The sequence below is a fragment of the Grammomys surdaster genome, unplaced genomic scaffold (assembly GCF_004785775.1).
Source record: "Grammomys surdaster isolate TR1022 unplaced genomic scaffold, NIH_TR_1.0 126546, whole genome shotgun sequence".
Taxonomy (NCBI): Eukaryota; Metazoa; Chordata; class Mammalia; order Rodentia; family Muridae; genus Grammomys; species Grammomys surdaster.
This window is the reverse complement of record NW_021621338.1, coordinates 10536661-10546870: the sequence shown is the minus strand read 5'-3', so window position 1 is coordinate 10546870 and position 10210 is coordinate 10536661. Positions and strand designations below refer to the sequence as shown.

The following is a 10210-nucleotide window of genomic DNA, read 5'->3' as shown; positions in this document are numbered from 1 at the left end:
TATATATATAATATATATATATATGTTCTATGAGTTATATTCCTCTATTAATGGTGAATCTAGGGGTAGGCAAAGAGCTGATATGTAAGGCTATGCAGTACTGGATGCTTGTGGCAATGACAATGTGTTTAACTATCCCTTCTTCATAAAGTAACTCAATGCAACAACTGTTGATATGGTTTCTACCTGGTTATTGCAGTCCTCTTTATCCTTCAGGAACATTGTTAGCATATTTAAAAAGGTAAATCTGCATTCACTATGCAGTGACACTACTGATAATGTATATGCATTTTCAGATAGTTAATCAACACAAAAAGTCATTCACTGGGTAAAAACATTGCAATTATTTTTGAGGCAGGTTTTCTCTGTGTAGCCCTAGTGTCTGTTTGGAGCTGTAGCTCTAAGACTTTCTCTGTGGATCAGGCTGATCTTGAACTCAGAGATCTGCCTGCCTCTGCCTCCTGAGTGCTGGGATTAAGGATGGGCGCCACCATGTCCAGCAGCTAAAAATATTGCACATTTTAAAAGTATTGTTTTAAACTTTATAGATCATTCTTACATGGCATTTCTGGCAAAAAAAAAAAAACCAAACAGACAAAACAACAACAACAAAATGGTCCATCATACATTTTATAAAAAGATAGTCAGTATCCCAAAAGAGAAAACCATAGGCTCATGTCATCCCTCCTTTCTGCTTTTAAAACTGAATGCAGTAGAACAGAGATACAAAATTATTTATTTGCTAGAATAACATAAAGATATTGATCTTTCAGTCAGAAATTTTTCTTTGATTTCACTAAGCACCCACTTTCAAAAATCACTGCATGACAAGATGTCAGTGTTAAAGACAAACTCAAATTAAAATAATCAAGCAAAAGCCGTTTATGTTTCACTCCACAATAAAATATACATTTATAAAACTGTTATTGGTTTATAAGGTTTTGCCCATTTACTTAGCATGTGTCCTCAAGTTTTCTGTGTTGTCCCAGTAATAGCAACATAGTGATGCTGATCCTAGAGCACAGAGGTCACCTGAAGGATGAGGGACAGGATGAGGGACAGGATGAGGGACAGGATGAGGGACAGGATGAGGGACAGGATAATGGCATAGACGTTGATGGGATTCTCAAGAACATATTTCATAACTAAAGCTAAACTCGCCAGGCTGTATATTCTGTATATGTATGTACTTTTAACCAACCATTCTTCAGCACATTTTTATCTCATATTTTTATGCTTACTGATCTTCCAAATGAGCAGACAGTGTGGACTCTGATGTTGACAATGCATGATTGTCCCTGGATCCTTAGATGTGTCTCTGTGTCAGATAGAAATTTAGGGGTCTCTTAGTTTGTGTGAGTGAAAAGGTTTGTCAACTCTTCTCAATGTTCCATAACTGAGGCTCTGTCATTGATGCATGCTGGGTGTATAATGTTTCCATCTCTCTGGTAATTTTATGAGGTTGTAAAGCACAGCACATTCCTTCACCTTTTATCCATATTTCTATAAGGAAAAATAAGTCTCAAAAATTATGGAAGTTTTCTTTTCTTATTAATTTATTCTCTTATATATTATATCATGACAGTAGGTTTCCTGCCTTCCCTCCAGCCTGCACACACTCCATTCTCCCATCCACTTCCTCCTTCCCAGTCCATTTCTCCTCTGCTTCCCTTCAAAGATGTGATATCAACCCAACATGGCACATCAAGGTATGATATAATTAGGCACCTCCCATCAAATTAAGGCTAGATGAGGCAACCAACTATGATGACAAATATCCCAAAAGCAGCCAAAAGCATCAGAATCAGGCCCTATTCCCTCTGTTAGGAGTCCCACAAATACACTAAAGTATACTACTATAACATGTATGCAAAGGCCCTAGGTTAGACCCATGCAGGCTCTCCGATAGTTGGTTCAGTCTCAGTGAACCTATATGAGTCCAGGTGGTGTCCTTGACCCCTCTGGATCTTTCAATCCTTCCTGTCCCTCTTCAGCAGGATTCCTCAAGCAACACTTAATGTTCATCTGTGGGTCTCTGCATATGTTTCCATCAGTTGCTGGATGAAGGCTCTCTGATGACAACTGGCTTAGGATATGAGTATAGCAGAGTATTAGTAAAAATCTTTTCTTTGATTTTTTTTCCAGTCACGGTTGGTTCTATCCTTGGTACTAGGCCAACCAGCTTCTGTTTTCTGGCACTTCCTGGAATGTCAGGGGTGGGCTTCCTTTCATGATATCCATCTCATTGATTGGTGACTCCCACAATTTATGCACAGTCTTTACTCCTTCACACAATGCTGGACAGAAAAATTGTAGGTAGAAAATTTTGTTACTTCATTGATGTCCCAAACCATCCACTGCAGTCTTGCCTGGTTATAGATTATTAGTGGTTCATGTTTTATTTCCCCCGTTACTAGACACCTTGTGTAGAACAACCCTCAGATTCCTGGGAGTTTCTAAGGCACCCAGTTTCTGCCTTGCCCCAGAGTTGACTACAATTCCAGTTGTTTCTGAGTATTCTCTTCCTTTTTATACTCTTCCAACCAGAATCCTCCTGTTCCTGTCCTCACGTTCCTTCAGTCTATCTGCAATGTCTATTGTATTTTCCTTTCTGGGGGAGATTCATGCATGTTGTCTTATTCTATCAATTGTTACTTAGCTTCTCTGCGTCTGTGGATTGTGACATGATTGTTCTTTATTTTGCAGTTAATATCCACGTATGTACATAGCATGTTTGTCTTTCTATGTCTAGGTTATCTCACTCAGGATGAGTTTTTTTTTGTTCCATCCATTTGCCTGCAAATTTTATGATGTCATTGTTTTTTACAGCTGAGTAGTACTCCATTGTGTAAATGTACCACATTTTCTTTATTGTGAGTTGAGGAAAATCTACGTTATTTTCAATTTATAGATACTACAAATAAAGCTGCTGTGAATGTGGTTTGACAAGTTTCTCTGTGTAGGATGCTATGTCCTTTGGGTATATGCACAAGGGTAGTATCGCTGGTACTTGAGATAGATCTATTCCCACTATTCTGAAGAACAGCAATATTGATTTACATAGTGGTTGTACAGTTTGTACTCCCACCAGGAATGGAGGAGAGATCATCTTGCTTCATATCCTCAACAGCATGAGCAGTCCTTTGTGTTACTGGCCATTCTAACTGGTATAAGAAGGAATCTCAAAGTAGTTTTGATTTTCATTTCCTTGATGGCTAAGGATGCTAAACATTTCTTAATTATTTGTCAGGCATTTGAGATTCCTGTATTGAGAATTCTATGTTAATTCTACTGACCCATGGATGATCTTTTCATCTTCTGATGTCTTCTTCAATTTGTTTTTACAAAAATTTGAAGTTCTTTTCAGACAGGTCTTTCACTTGCTTAGTTTTCTCATGATATTTTATATTATTTATGGCTATTGTGAATGGTGGTGTTTCCCTGATTTCTTTCTCAGCCCATTTGTCCTTTGAAATTGGAGGGCAATTGTTTTTTGTTTGTTTGAGTTAATCTTTTAGCCAGTCACTTCACTGAAGGTGTTTATCAGCTGTAGAAGTTCTTGGTAGAATTTTGGGGTCACTTATGTATACTATCATATCTAAAAATAGTGATACTTATACTTCTTCCTTTCCAATTTGTATTCCTGTGATTTCTTTTACTTTTCTTATTTTTCTAACTAGAATTTCAGGTATTATATTGAATAGATATGGAGAGAGTAGACAGCCTTGTCTTGTTACTGATTTTAATAGAATTGCTTTGAATTTCTCTCCTTTTAATTTAATGTTGGTTATAGACTTGCTATAGATTGCTTGTATTATATTTAGGTTTGTTCTTGTGTCCCTGATCTTTCTAAGACTTCTATTATGAATGGGTGTTGAATTTTGAATTAGATGCTATTTCAGCATCTTATGAAATGATCATGTTTTTTAAATTACTTTCAGTTTGTTTATATGGTGGATTATATTGACAGATTTTTGTATGTTGAACCATCCTTGCACCTCTGGGATGATGCCTAGTTGATTTTGGTTGTTTTTTTTTTGATATGTTTTAGGATTTGGCTCACAAATATTTTATTGAGTATTTTTTTGCACCAATGTTTATGAGAGCAATTGGTCTGCAATTCTCTTTCTTTGTTGAGTCTTTGTGTGATTCAGGTATCAGGGAGACTATGACCACATAAAATGATACTTTTGTTTCTATCTTGTGGAATAATTTGAGGAGCATTGGTATTAGCCCTTCTTTCAATGTCTGGTTGATTTTTGTGCTAAAACAGTCTGCTCCTGAGCTTTTTTTGGTTGAGAAACTTTTTATGACTGCCTTTATTTCCTTATAGATTATATGTCTATCTATGTTGATAATTTGATCTTTATTTAACTTTGGTAAATGTTATCTATCAGGAAAATTATCCATTTCATTGAGATTTTCCAATTTTGTGGAGTACAGGTTTTTGTAGTAATACCTAATGACTCTTTAGATTTCCTCAGTGTCTATTGTTATCTCCCCAATTTCATATCTGATTTTCTCTCTGTGTCTTTTAGTTAGCTTGAATAACGCCTTGTCTATCTTGTTGATTTTCTCCAAGAACAAATTCATGGTTTCATTGATTAGTTGTACTGTTTGTTTCTAATTAGTTGATTTTAGACCCAAGTTTGATTATTTCCTGCTGTCTACTCCTCTTAGGTGTGTTTGCTTCTTTTCATTCTAGAGCTTTCAGGTATGCTGTTAAGTTGCTAGTATAAGATTTCTCCATTTTCTTTATGAGGGCACTAACTGCTATGAACTTTCCTCTTAGCACTGCTTTCATTATGTTGCCTAAGTTTGAGTATGTTGTTAATTCATTTTTATTGAATTCTAAGAAGTTTTTAATTTATTTCTCTCATTGAATAGAGAGTTATTCAGTTTCCATGAGTTTTTAGGCCCATTGTTGTTTCTGTTATTGAAATCTAGCTCTATTTCTGAGACTGCTAGCTTGTGAATTTGACCTGAACTTTAAAGGACCTAATCAGACGAACTGATGAGGTTTGGTACTGAGCTCATGCAGAAGTCTCAAGAAATGTTACAGAGATTTAGCCACCTGGGGAACAAGAACATGGGCAAAATAAAGGCCATTGAAGTCTGGGTTTGTGAGCACCTCTGTAGCCTCCAGAAGATCATCATAGACCTGGAGAAGAAACATGAAAAATCTGCCATAGCATTGCTCCAGAGAGCAAAGTGCTACTTAAAAAGGAGTGCGTCTCCAGTTGTTTCAGAGCCTACAGCCAGCTCAGATCACAGACCTGAGTTCATGCCTGCTGAGGCTCCAAGACGTATTATTTGGGACTTAGACACAGCTCTGTCCTCCCTAGTCTTATTTGAGGACCCAGGAGGTGTAGGATTTGGAAATACACCACAGGCTGACACTCCAAGGAGATTTGATTTCAGTGTTCTGTGTTGTGTTGAGACAGCTTCAACTCAGTGAGGCATTACTTGGATGTGGCTGTGGGACAGACAAAACAGTGCCAGGTGATCATATGTGACTGTACAGAGAGAAAGAACATCATTCCTGGGGCTTCCAGAGATTAAGTCTTGCTCATGAGGTACATGATCGGGTCCAGTTGCATCTCTGGTTCTTTCCCTCTTTGAGAAAAGTCTGCTTGAGAATGCAAATGTACAATGTTAGAGTCTTCCTCTGACTGCCAATGTGAGCATGTATCACTCTAGAATGTGACATAGCAATCCCTCATTTATAGTTTCTCTGACCTTACCTTCTGAGGAGCAGTTAAGCCTATAGTTCGCCGAGACCAGGCCTTTCTGTTCATCTTCATTTAAAAGGTGTTTGCATTCAGAGGTTTGAATTTTGCATAAGGCACAACCATCCTTGAGCATTCTCGTCTTCCTATGACTCCCAGAGGTACATACCACTTTCCTTATGGTTACCTTTGAGAGGTGGTTTTGATCTAATCACCATATTAAAAGGTCTTGTGGGAAAGACTGACCATAGAATATTCTTAGCCAAGCTGACATCAGTGTATAAACGACAAAGTTGGATAATTTTAAATGTAAAAACTTAGGTAATAAACCTTACATGCATTTTTCTTAGAACACAAGCTCCCTGGATCATAAAATGTCTACAAAGCAGATATAAATGGAAAAAATGAGCTCTTGGATCTGGAACTGAAGATGAATCAGCACATGCCTGTGTAGGCTGTCTTCTGTCTTCTTTTTCTTAATTGGCATGGATCATACTCTATAAGCTTAGTGTGAAGTCACATTATTTACTTTCACATTAGGTAATTAGTATGACAATAATGAGTTGGGTTCCTGGACAAAGACAGAGACCCATTGCCAGTAAGTTTATTGATACAGACACCATTGAAGACTATGAAGTCCTTGAGCAAAAGTTTTCTTGATTTAAATCCATGAACTCACCAACACTCTCTTAATTGCCTCAGCTCACTATGAGCTTCCACATTCAGGACCCCTCTTAAGCTCAGTGGTGAACTCTTGAAAGAACTGTGGGCTTAAAACAAGGCTCAACCTAGCTTCTGAAATGAAAATGCCAACTATTTTCAGTTAGCAATTCTGTTTTGTTCATCGTGTGTGTCTTCTGCATCTGACCATTATCTGGTCCATAGCACATGTAATATATATGATTTCATGTCTAAACAAATGCTACCAGGCAGAAGGATGTTTTTGTCGTTTGCTTCTGAAGAGTTAAGAGGAATTAGACCCTGGCCATTTCTTCTTTACTCTCTCCCATTCTTAAATTCCATTCTTCGGTGTGTTTGTGTTGGCTGTTCTTGTGTCAATTTGACATACAAAATAGAGTTATCTGAAAGGAGGGAACCTCAACTGAGAGATTACCTCCATAAGATCCATCTGTAAAGCGCTTTCTTAATTAATGATTGAAGGGGAGGTCCCAATCCAGTATAGGTGCTTCCATCCCTTTGCTGGTGGTCTTAGGTTCTATAAGAAAAGAGGCTGAGCAAGTCAGGGGAAGCAACCCAGTAAGCAGCATCCCTTCATGGTCTCTGCCTCCTAGTACCTGAATTCTTATCCTGGTTCCTCATGCAGATGAACAGAAAGGCCTAATCTCTGAGAGCTACTGAAATAAAGACCTATTAAAAAGGAGCAAAAAATGGGAACTTTACAAAAAGAGCAGTGCTAGTGCATTTGTTTGTATTCCGTAATGTGTGCATGTGGAAATATAAGTTGTATAAACCCTTTCCTTCCCAGGGTTTTGGTCATGGTGTTTCACCACAACAATAACATTCAACTATTTCTTTGTATTACTTTTACTATTGGAAATATTACATGTGGAAATTATCATGTATTAATAGAGGAGCTCTTTGCTTTATTGTTTTTTTTTTTCAGAAGCAAGACAGCAATCCATGTGCTGCTTCCTGTTTCTTCTACACTCATGATCAGGAGTGGGGGCAGTTAGATATTTTTCCTGAAGACTGTGGTTGACTTTACAGGTGAGAGATGACTCAGCCCACTCAGATTTTTTCACTGTGAGCTCCATACAGCCTTGTTTAACTTCTCTCCCCTTCTGATTGGCTGACTACATCAGAGTGTGTGACTGATTTTTAGTATAATTGTAACTCTACTCATATTTTCTACGTTAACGTTACAGTTAGTGAAACATCTTTTCAGTAAAAATTTTTGTTTTCATTTGCTGTTTTGTGTCACACTATTTTTCAAAGAGCTGATTTCAATTTACCATGGGTTATAAAGCCTGTTTATTGAACTTGAGCATGAAAAGTGAAATAGAATGAAATAAACAGAAAAGGTCAAGGTCTATGCCATCTACAAGATCAAAAACAGTTTAGTGAATTTATTTCATTCACATACATGTACACACACACACACACACAAACATACTTATACATGTCACACTATTTAAAAATTGATTTATTTGTGGATATTAAATATACATGAAGTCTCATATGTTAAAAACTTCATTTCCATCTACTAATGCTATAGGGCAGTGATGGATAATTTAGGGCCTACTGGAAAGAAGCAAGGTACCTTGCAATGTACCCTGTAGGACTATTGGAGCCAACCATGAATCTTACTCTTGTACTTCCTTGCTTTCTGGCTACTATGAAGTGATTTCTCCATTGTAGCTGCTTCTGACATGTTGTGATGCTCTTAACAGAGGCATACAGATACAGCAACTCTGACACATAAACCTGAATTGGAAGCTTTTGAATTATGGCTCAAACATATCTCTTCTCTTCTAATTGTGTATATGTTGGGGCTAGAGTGGTAACTCAGAGGCTAAGAACACTAGTTGCTCCTCCAGATGTCCTTAATCTCCAGTACGTATATGGCAGCTATCAGCATCTGTATCTCCATTTCTAGGGAATCTGACTCTTTTCCTTCCTTTGTAGACAGTTTACATGTATGCTACACAGACACACATGGAAGAAAAATGTTCATACACATAAAAATTAAAAAATATTTAATATATGATTGTTTGTTTGTGTGTGTGTGTGTGTCTACGTGTGTGTATGTAAGCCTGTGTACACACATGCCTTTGGACATATCATTGTGCAGGTGTAGAATTCAGACAACTCCAGGGGACCATTCTTTCTGTGTTGGATGCAGGAATGAAACATAGTACTCAGTTGAGTCTAGGTCATGAGCCATTTCATCAACTCAACTATTCCTTTAAGGTGATATTCTCATAATGATAGAAAGCTGATGAAATGGTTGTATAATCTGAGTGCTGGTGTTTTATATTTATCTGTTGCTGTTTAAAAAAACTCATTAACAAATGTAGAATCCTTTTTCCAATTACTGAGACTATATAGTTAAAACATTTTCATAGTAGAAACTTTAACATCTAAAGTATCACTGTTTCTAATGTTGGTGAGAAGAATGTTTGAAAGGAAACAAAATCTTTGATTCTCATTAGATACCTATATCTAGACTTCCCATGAAAGTTCTCTTTCTCCTGTTTCTCTCTAACTGATGGAAGGATGCTAGATTTTGGAATAACTTAATTAACCCTCAATTCTGATTTTCTTAGTGAGCAAATAGAATGGACAGCCAGGTAATAATACATGAAGCTTTCTAAGATTCTAAGTTATATGAACTGAAGTATTCCTTCGTTATATTTTTTTCTATAGAAATTAGGTGATCTAAACTTCACATTTATGAAATGTTTTAGTGGTTCAAGTCTGCTTTATGGCTGGTTTTGTTGTTTGATATACTATGTGAAAGCTTAGTTTACATTTTAACACTCTATGTAGATATCTAAAAGCTCAGTTTCATGTTTTATAATTTCAGGCTACTTATGTCTTGCTTCCTATGTTGACTGAAAGAAAGAAGAACAAAGCACATATGGCATATGTACTCACATTTTCCCCCTTCACTCTTTGAGTAACCTGTTGTTGTCATTGCTGTTGCTGTTCTTGTTGTTGGTCTTCTTCTTGTTGTTGTCATTGCTGCTGTTATTTATGCACTTAACAATGACATACTTGTGGGTAAGATGTGTTGCTAATGTGGTACAGAGTATAGTTGCCACCACCTCGTTCTTCAGAATCCACAATGAAATACAGGTTTTTCACATGACTACTGTATTTTTTTGTTTGTTTGTTTTTTCGAGACAGGGTTTCTCTGTATAGCCCTAGCTGTCCTGGAACTCACTCTGTAGACCAGGCTGGCCTCGAACTTAGAAATCCACCTGCCTCTGCCTCCCAAGTGCTGGGATTAAAGGAGTGTGCCACCATCGCCTGGCACATGACTACTGTAAAGCGATGCATTTCAAAAGATAAGTGATAGACTTGCAATATTGATCTTAAATATTCTTATATTTTTGCCTCTTGGACATTAAGTGAAGTGTATAAAAGAGCTTTGTGATATTTTCATGTAAGGTTATGTAGCTTTTTAATGCATAGATATGAAATTGTTACTGGGAACTCTTTAAAACAAGCATTTAAATCTAGAATTTAATTTAATCTGTGCTTTAAATCTATTTATATGTGAATCCAACTATATTGTTAATATAGCAGCTAGGAGGAAAGTCTCAAGTCCAACCCCACAGTGACACACTTTCTCCAACAAGTCTATACCTACTACAACAAGGCTATACCTTCTAGTAGTACCATTCCATGGCCCCTATAGGCTGTTCACTTCAGTGTTACAGTTTCTTGAGATCTTTCTGGGATCCACACATGATCTTCTGGGCTCCTCCAAAGAGCTTGAATCATATCTGCATCTC

General features: G+C 37.1%; 1 pseudogene; it reads left to right on the top strand.

Annotated features, from left to right (window-relative positions):
* Positions 1-1696: 1696 nt before the first annotated feature.
* Positions 1697-5808, top strand: LOC114614921 (annotated as a pseudogene).
* Positions 5809-10210: the final 4402 nt, after the last annotated feature.